We start from the raw sequence: 10441 nt of genomic DNA, 5'->3' as shown, positions 1-10441 counted from the left end.
GAGAGAGAGAGAGAGAGAGAGAGAGAGAGAGAGAGGAAAAAATTGCAAAACAAGTTATCACAATAATCGTCTCTCCCGTAAATCCAGACATTTCTCTCATCCTGTATCCGGGTCATGAACACGTACCATACTTCACCGATACGTGTGTCATTATTCTCCTCGTTCACCTGAGCTTAACAGTGTAAATCATTAGCAGTGCACCTGAGTTTTACAAGGCGGTTTTTTTCTATATCAATAAAGACATAAAAACCACCGTAATACGCTCTGGTTTTATCATTAAACCAGAAAAAATCATCGTAATTGTGGTTTATTTTAATACTAAAACCATAAAAACCTTCTTAGACCCTGTTTTCACCCTTAAGTACGATGGTTTAATCTTCTGAGGACGATGGTTTACGGTCTCGTTCTCATGGGGTTAAAACACCATCCTTCAAAAGTTAAACCATATCCCTGAGTAATTACATCATCAACCTAAAGGTTTAAAAACAAAATACCTGTGTTTCTAAACCTAAAGGTTTAAAAACAAAATACCTGTGTTTCTAAACCACTTTTCTCACACGGTTAAAACTAAAACAGACTGTCAAGGGGGTTTGCTGATACACGCCCACACTAATGACCTTGCACTAATACACGCCCACACTAATGACCTTGCACTAATACACGCCCACACTACTAGTCTTTGGCCAGTGCACGCCCACGCTAATGATCTTCCACCACAACTACTTCACGACACACCCCCCCCCCCAAAGCACAACCACCACACCAGACTAATTTACAGCAGGTATACACGCCCCCTTGTAAGCAACCACACTTGTACTTACCTTACTGTACACCTGTCTTACTGTACACCTGCCTTACTGTACACCTCCCATACTGTACACCTGCCTTTTACTGTACACCTGCCTTACTCTACCCTTTAAGAAATACTGTAGACAATAAAGTAAATCTATATATACTATTCCATTGTTACGTGATATCCGCTATGCGTGACACACACACACACACACACACACACACACACACCCACAAGCGGGGTAACGGGAAGATGTAACAAGAAGTAGAGGTTTTGGCGTAGCGGCAAACCGAAGTGAATGAAATCATTTATCAAGTCTCAGGAGAAGATCTACAACAAAAAGAGTAAATGATAAGACGTGGTGATGATGATGGAGGAAAAGAGAGGGTTTGGGAAGAGGAAGAGGGAGAAGAGGAGCAGGAGGAAGAGGAGGACGGCTGACTGTCTTAGTTAAACACCACAATGTCTGTAAGTTTGTGTGTGTGTGTGTGTGTGTGTGTGTGTGTGTGTGTGTGTGTGTGTGTGTCTATGGAGACACTACACGGTACACGAGCTCCAATACTCTCAATAGATCCCATCATATTCTCCCCCTAACTCGAGACACTCAAGCGCATATAAATGACAAACTTCCATCCAGACGCGGAAGTTGGCGACCACAATTGACTCTAAAACTGTACTGAGACACTTGCAGACAATACCTTCTCACGTCCCTTGGCTAAAGTTAATCTAATTCACCTTTAACTAGTAACCAACCCACCTGGCTAGTTTCACCACCGGCAGATCACTAATTTCCTCGATGTTTCAGGAAAGGTGAACATCTTCCGTGTCTGAGATGTAACCTTTAATTTAAACCCCACTTTCACCAATACTTAATTACATCTTCACAAGTACAGTACAGGTAAGTTCAGGTGTTTTAGTGGCTGTCAGGTAATTAATTCAACCTTGACACTTAATTGGCTCTCTTTTCGGAATTAAATATATTCTTCCTTAACTAAAGTCAAAACCCGCGAGACGTTTTATTAAGGTCAATATTTTTATACATACAAAGTTATAGGCGGTGTTAACTATGTGGACTTACAAAAAAAAACTACATTTCTATATTTTTCTTCAATTTCTATAAGTTTAGATCTATGTGAAATCAGATATGACTTTAAACTCTACTTTCATGATCATAAGCCTCCCCAAATTCCCTATATAACCTTAAAATGCAAAAATAACATACAAATTACCTGTCATGCCAATAATTACACTATCATGCAATTTACCTGCCATGCAAGATACCTAATTACCAAAGCTTTTCTTACGTGGGAGATCGTCAACCTCAACAAAATCAAAGCTATCACCTAACAGTGTGACGGTGAGCAAGTGCTACCACGGATCATACCTTCACCTGAGCTGCTCCTTACCTGTGTGTACTAATGGATGAAAATAACACCGGGAAGAACAGGTATAGGTTCTTGAGTCATTTAATGGGGAGGAGGACAAGTATTTGAACAGCTAGTTACATCTCAAGAGTTCACACACACACACACACTACCTCGTCTACTACCACCACCACCACCGTACCTCACTCGGTCCACCGCGGCTCACGCTTCAATTCGGCGTGTAATGGTGGCCGGAGGAGCCCCACGTGACGGTCGCTATAACACAATTACAACCATTACCAATTGCTATTCTGGCGGGGCAATTGCTTTCTAAACCGTGTGAAATAATTTGGCTCCAACACCGACCATTGTTTCCGCTCTGATTTACGACTTCCTGAGTAAATTTGACAGTCGATGATACTGAAGTGAGATACCGTTGACTTCTGAAGCGGTATAAGGCCTTCTGTCCAACACAACACCTGTAAATATGAGCACGGCAGGTAGACACACACACACACACACGGAGGGAGCAACCAGACACACACACACACACACACACACACACACACACACACACACACACACACACACACACACACACACACACGGCACTAAACTAACACTTTCTGGTAATAACATAAAAGAAAAAAAAATGACCTACAATCAGAAGGTGTAAAGGTAAAATAGAAAAAAAAAAGTGATAATTTTCTGGGCATAATTTCACATCAGTTGTTGCACACGTAGGATCAATTCTTTACACATGTGGACTAACACCACTCAGGGACACACACACACACACTTGCTATTACATTTAACTGCTGTAAAATTACGAACCTCATAAGCCGAGTCATCGAGCATATGAAGAGAGAGAGAGAGAGAGAGAGAGAGAGAGAGTAGAGAGAGAGAGAGAGAGAGAGAGAGTAAGGTAAGACGAAGAAGAGTGAACACCTGTAACCATAGAAAGATAAACGAGTCCATATGATTACAACCCGAGGCCACAATACCTCACACCTGGTAGAGAGAGAGGAGGTCCTACCTGGTGGAGTAATTAGCAGGAGCTCAGGTGAATATAGAGTGTAGGTTTCTCGTGGATAATTAATTAACTAGTTGGGGTCGTAATGCCCAGGTGCGGCATATAATGAAGATGCATCGGTATTGATTGAGGGTCGTAGGCTGGCTGGGTCGTGTTAATGGCGGCCGCGATGATAAGGAATGATACCTTGGATCGGTAATGATACGAGGAAATGAAGTGGTATGTATGTTGGTCAGTTGCTCACCTGTCGCGGAGGGGGGGGCGGGTGGGAGGGTCCAGGAAGGTGTTATGTGTCCCCCCCCCCTCTCTCTCTCTCTCTCTCTCTCACAGGATCAAAAAACACAGTATTTTTGTCAACATTGCTCCCCTAACACGAGCTCTTAACACCGAGACAATGTTATATATTCGACCACGTCCCCTGTTCGTGCTACCCTCTTTGTTCTCACACCACCAGATAACCCGACCCAAGTTTTCCTAGTATTCAATGGAGCAGTAATGACGGTAGTTACTACATCACCGATACTTGAGGGTAAAATAAGCGACACTTTCCCCTAACATACGGTATAACTTATGGAGCAATACAATCCGGTTTATGGAGCAATAAATCTAGAGTTTACATTCACACCGGCCGTTGACACACCCTGATGAACCACATTTAAGATAGTTTAGCGAGTCGAGAAGTGTCATTCGTTTACACACTCTGAGGGGAGAAATAATATAAATATGACACGACTTCTTGGGGGAATTGTTGTTAGGAATGACGATAGCGCTTTACGCCCCCTCGTTGTGTGAAGGTATATCGTTAACTCCGATTATTTTAAACGAGCTTCTCCAACGTCGACTGATGCGCAATAATGGTAACTTTGTTTTCTCGTAAACAAGGCGACGAGTGTTGGCTTGGGAGACCAAGGGTGGCGTTTCCTCCCGGCGCGACACGCTTATTACTGGACGTACACAGAAATTTTAGGGTGTCTGTCTGTTTGTCTTCGTCTGTGTTTCCTGTCCTCGTAAAGAAGGAACCAGGAAATATTGCTTTGCTTTTATACCCTGTAACTATTATCATTGATAAATAATAATTCTCTTATATTTTTTCCAACAGATGCTGACAAAATGAATTCTTTCTACAGCTGAAGAAGACGATACTCAGGTAACTCATCAGTACACACACACAGGTGATGCTTGTGACCTCGTGTACGCTATCTACCGTACGTGTCTATCTACCGTACGTGTCTATCTACCGTACGTGTCTATCTACCGTACGTGTCTATCTACCGTACGTGTCTATCTACCGTACGTGTGTCTTGTGATGTGACTCATGTTTGAAGCTGTACCAGACCCGAGTGAGACCCTACAGCACCGTCAGCTATGGGACCTCTGGCGCGTGTAAAGGGGGATGACAATGGCGATACCTGAAGGCATTTTTGTGTCACTTACAGTTCGAAATCTCTTATACCCGTACCTGTAATGACTCCTGTACCTGTAATGACTCCTGTACCTGTAATAACTCCTGTACCTGTAATGACTCCTGTACCTGTAATAACTCCTGTACCTGTAATAACTCCTGTACCTGTAATAACTCCTGTACCTGTAATGACTCCTGTACCTGTAATGACTCCTGTACCTGTAATAACTCCTGTACCTGTAATAACTCCTGTACCTGTAATAACTCTTCCTGTAATAACTCCTGTACCTGTAATAACTCCTGTACCTGTAATAACTCCTGTACCTGTAATAACTCCTGTACCTGTAATAACTCCTGTATCTGTAATAACTCCTGTACCTGTAATAACACCTGTACCTGTAATAACACCTGTACCTGTAATAACACCTGTACCTGTAATAACACCTGTACCTGTAATAACACCTGTACTTGTAATAGCTCCTGTACCTGTAATAGCTTCTGTACCTGTAATAGCTCCTGTACCTGTAATAGCTCCTGTACCTGTATATTGGACCTGAAATAATAAATGTCAAAAATTTTCGCCCAAGAGACACCGACGGAAATACTAAGACAGGCAACCTTGTGGTGGCTGTGTAGGGAGGGAGGGAGGGAGGTAGGGAGGGACGGAGGGAGGGAGGTAACGGAAGGAGGGAGGTGAGGAGGTAAGGTGAGGATGTCAAGTGCCTGCTGGAGGTATTTCAGTGTGTTATCATCACGCTGCCTCTGTCTCCCCAAAATCACCTGCGCTTAAGGTAACATTCGGGGCTGATGATCACTAGGTAGAGTCCAGACACCCGCAGCCGACCCGTAACTAAACACATAGTGGTTTTCTGAGGCTGACACGGCGTACGGGGAGGGCTGGGGTAGGGGGGTAGGGGATGGGGGCAGGGATGGGAGGATGGGGTGGGGCAGGGGTGGGAGGCAGGGGTATGGAGCAAGGGAAGAGGGAGGAAGGCAGGGGGGAGGTGGAGGGATGGGAAAGGAGGCAGGGGGGAAAGGGAAGGGAGTGACGTTTTCAGTTACCTATCCCTCCTAATGTGACATCTATCAACTATCCCTCAAGTGTGACATCTAGTAACTACCTGAACTAGTATGTCACCCCTCTTTAAAACGTGACATCACCCTGATTACCGTGACGTCAGCAGGTAATTAGCCCACCAACCGTGATAACCTTCTAAATCTCGTCTTTCCAGGTATGTCCTCCGGTTAATTTATATTCCAGGTGTGTAGTGAAGACCTAATCACCTCTCCCACCTGCAGTAATCAACACTAGTTATTGTGTGTGTTGACAGTAACTGCTGGTTATTACATTCCAGATTGCCTGAATAGCCTAAATTATGGAGTAAATAAACCACTGAGGGAGTTGTGGTAAATGAAAGAAAAAAGAACAGAAAATAACTCGGAAGGTTTTGAGGGTTTTTTCCCGCGATATCTACCTTGAATTATTTTGTTGAGTTATGCATTCTCAGCTAAGCCCTCCCCCACTCCTAGTTAAGCCTATTTCACCTGAAGATTAATCATTAACCTAACCTAACTTATCTTTAATCTAAAATTAGAAAAGCCTAATTTTAGCAGACCTATCCTTTCTAATCTAACCTAATTAAACCCTAACTAACAAACCTATCCCTAACCCCCCCAAGTAGCGCTAATGTACTTTGACCATGCGTTAAAAAAAATTCATCTGAGGGGTCAATCTTCATGTGATCCTAATGTTTTTATTTATATTTTTTTTAATAATTTGTAAGAGAGACAAGACGACATATTTCACCTGAGTTCTGACACACCTGACACACCTGACACCTCTTCATTATCCTTTAAGTTTGATTACCTTCTCAGTGTCGAGGGTGAATGCAAAAAATCACAAAATTACAAAAAAAATAAAAAAATAACAAAACTCCCCGGAAATACAAGTCATTAGTGGCATTATAGTGTGAGAATCATATTAACTCAAGCCTCACACTTGTACTCATTCACATTAACTTAGACGGGATAAAGACCGTATAGATTAGACTTACTGTACAAGGAAGAGCTGACAGGGGTGAGATGACAGGAGTGAGTTGACAGGGGGGGCTGACAGGGACGGGTTGACAGGGGCGGGTTGACAGGGCTGCTTAACAGGACAGGCTGAAGCCAGGAGGACAGGCTGACAGGGCAGGTTGACAGGGCTGGTTAACAACAGGAGACAGGCTGACAGGGGACAGGCTGACGGAGGACGGGCTGACATGGACAGGCATATAAACGACAGGACAGGTAAGTATGACGCAAAACGACTAACAGACAAAAAAGAATGACACACACACACACACACACACACACACACACACACACACACACACACACACACCAGCCAAGGAAATAGTATGATCTATAAGAGCCGATACAACCTGTGACGGTTCTTCTATTCCGCCACACAGGTGAAATCAGTAGTTGTGATCATCGAGCGTGTAAAGTGACTTCCCGTGTATAGGAGTGGTTAGGTTAGGTTAGGTTGACCGGCGTTATAATCACGGCGAGGCTTCCTGGTGACAAAAGTGGTGATTGAAGACAAGACTGATGTGATTTGTGGTCACATATCTCACAGGCGTCCATCACTGAGGCACCGACCGACCAACTGAATCCCGGCCGACCGACTCCCGACTGACCGACCCTCGGCATATAACACTAACACTCCAGCATCAGCGACACTCACCCACACCGACTGTATCGAGCACAAGCCATCACTCTAACACAAAACACCGGCTACCAACACCGGCTAATTAGAGATAAAGAGCTGGAACCATATCCGGCCTGCGGGAAAGGGGGGAGGAGGGAGGAGGGAGGGGGGGGAGAGGGAGGGAGAGAAAGGTATAGAGCTGCTCATGTTTCTCCAAATGTCAGCGTAAATGATAGACCATAAATAAACAACCCAATTACAGTTCTCTACGACACTTGTGAGTAGTTTGTTATGGGTAGGAGGGGAGTGGAGGAGGGGAGGGAAGGGGGGAGGAGGGGAGGGGAGGAGGAGAGGGAAGGGGAGGAGAGGTGAGGAGCGGAGGTTGAAATAACAGTCGAGAGAGGTCAAGGCAGGTGTTATTAAGACCCTCCAACACTGATCATCACCATGTATCACTCTCGACACCTTGTTTACCTTTACACGTCACGAGGGACTGTTTTCATTATAATCACCTGTTGTTGTTTGTTACCTGAGTGATGAGTCCAGCGCCCCGTCCCTCCCCTCCCCCCCCCTCCCCCCCTCTCCAACCTTACGTTAGTCTCAAGTCCGTCTTTTTATTCGTATTTTTGTTCTTCTTGTTCATGTTCTTCAAGTCAACACAAGTATGTACATGTATTAACAGGTACAAATTAATCCCCCTTTTCTCTTCATTTCTTTGTAAATATAAAACATAATGCTTATTGTCTAGTTGTTTTGTCATTGTGAATTTCCATTAATCTCGTCTTTTTGTATTACCCACCTGTCTCCCACACCACCACCCACCTGTCAAACCCAGATTGACAGTCGCTGATTGAAAGAGGGACACGGGACGGGACACGGGACGGGACGGGAAGCAGCTCCAAACCCCTGGGAAAGGACACGGTAATCTAGGCTTCGTCCCAGAGCCTGGATGTGGGGCTCAGTTATAGATACTTAAGGTGGGAAGAATACCTGTTATTCTTATTCAATAAAGTCGAGGTGGGCATTTCAGGGTGCAGGGAGGAGGTGGCGGGGGGGAGGTGGCAGGGGGGAGGGTGGCAGGGGGAGGGTGGAGGGATGGAGCGAGGAGGGGGAAGGTAAGGAATGGAGCGTGGGGGGTACGGGCATGGAAGAGGGAGAGAGGAGAGGAGGAAGGCGCTATGGAGGTGGAAAATGACAGACTTGAGCCATCAGACATCAGCACCTCCTCTCTCCTCTCTCTCTCTCTCTCTCTTAGTTGACAAAGCGGAGGGATACGGGGGGTAGAATGGAAAGTGGATATACATGACTTCAGAACTTTCGGGGGGTGGGGGGGGGAGAGGGGAGGACAGACGTTCATACAACTCATCGTCCCAAAGCTACACTTATCACACCGTCACCTTTGCTGCTGAATCAAACCTTCTCATCACTCTTCATCCGCCTTCATATCCGTCGTTACTATCCTCGTCTCTCCTCCTCCTCCGAAGACCTCTCACCATCACCTCACCTCTCCTTCCCTCCTCTGGTACTATTCTTCGTTTTCGCCCCCCCAGGACAAACTTATCTTTACTATCTCTCAATCGTCACGGAGATAATAGTCTATCATATTGAATCTATCGTAGGGTATAATAGTCTATCATATGGTCTATCGTAGGAATTATAATAGTCCTATCATGTAGTCTTCTCAATGAGGGTATAATAGTCTATCACTGAATTTTATCGTAGGGTATAATAGTCTATCATGGTCTATCGTGAGGTATAAACGAATACTATCATAGTCTATCATGGGAGTATAATAGTCTATCATATGGTCTATCGTAGGGTATAATAGTCTATCATATGGTCGTAAAGGTATAATAATAGTCTATATGGTCTATCGTAGGGTATAATAGTCTATCATGGTCTATCGTAGGGTATAATAGTCTATCATGGTCTATCGTAGGGTATAATAGTCTATCATGGTCTATCGTAGGGTATAATAGTCTATCATGGTCTATCGTAGGGTATAATAGTCTATCATGGTCTATCGTAGAATGACTTGATATGCGTAATTAAATTCGAGTCTCTCTCTCTCTCTCTCTCTCTCTCTCTCTCTCTCTCATCAAAAAGGTCGTTCCTGCCCTGCCCTGCCCTGCCCTGCCCTGCCTTGCCCTGCCCAGTCTAATCTAGTCCCTCAATAAGAATCTTGCCCAACTTGGTAAACAATCTTGTGTGTAAAAAAAATAAAAAAATAAAAAAATAAAATTAAATAAAAAATCGGAATTTCACAAACTTACGACAACGACCAAGATGAGGTCCGGCGCCTTGGGAAAGAGAGAGAAGGTTAAACCACCAACTCGTATCTCGCCTTCGTGTTAGTTTTAGGAAATTGGTGGACAAACCTACAAGACACACAGCATGACTGACGTTCTCTGGAGCACTATTTGTGGCATCATAAAATCTCACGGCAGTATGCTTCTCCCTGTCACGGGGGGTGGGTGGGGTGGGGAGGGAAGGAGTGGGACAGGTGGGGGGGAGAGAGGGGTGAAGTGGGATGAAGGGAGGGGAAGGAAAGGAGAGAGGATGGAGAGGGAGGTGGTAGGGAGGTGGGTGAGGAGATGAAGAGGAAGAAAAGAGGAGGGAGGAGTGGGAGGGGAAGGAAGGGAAGAAGAAGAGAGGGGTTTGGTGTGAAAGAAGAGGATGGGGGGATGGGGTGTGAGGGGTAAGGGGTGGAATGAGGAGGATAAGCATGTTTGAGGAGGGAAGGGGAGGGGGGAGGGGGGAAGGAAGGTGGGGGGAGTGATGGTGGAGAGAAGGTGAGGAAAAGACAAGCGAGGTGAGGGGAAGGCAGGGTGGGAGGGAAGGCAGGTGAGGGAAGGCAGGTGAGGGGAGGGAAGGCAGGTGAGGGGAGGCAGGTGGGGGGGAGGAAGGCAGGTGGGGGAGGGAAGGCAGGTGAGGGAGGGGAAGGCGGGTGACGGAGAGCAGGTGAGGGGGAGGCATACAAAAAAAAAAGATTGAGATAATTTCGTATTTAATATTTCATGCTGGCCTCGATGTTTCCTTCAGTAGAGTACTGTAATATCTCCCCCTCCCTCACACAATTACCTATTACAGCCATCACCGTCATCAATCGCCTCCCCTCACCACCCCCTACCAATACACCAACCACCTCCCTCACCTC

This window comes from Homarus americanus, unplaced genomic scaffold (genome assembly GCF_018991925.1).
Source record: "Homarus americanus isolate GMGI-L3 unplaced genomic scaffold, GMGI_Hamer_2.0 scaffold33468, whole genome shotgun sequence".
In the NCBI taxonomy this organism is placed as follows: Eukaryota; Metazoa; Arthropoda; class Malacostraca; order Decapoda; family Nephropidae; genus Homarus; species Homarus americanus.
This window is presented reverse-complemented; position numbering follows the sequence as displayed.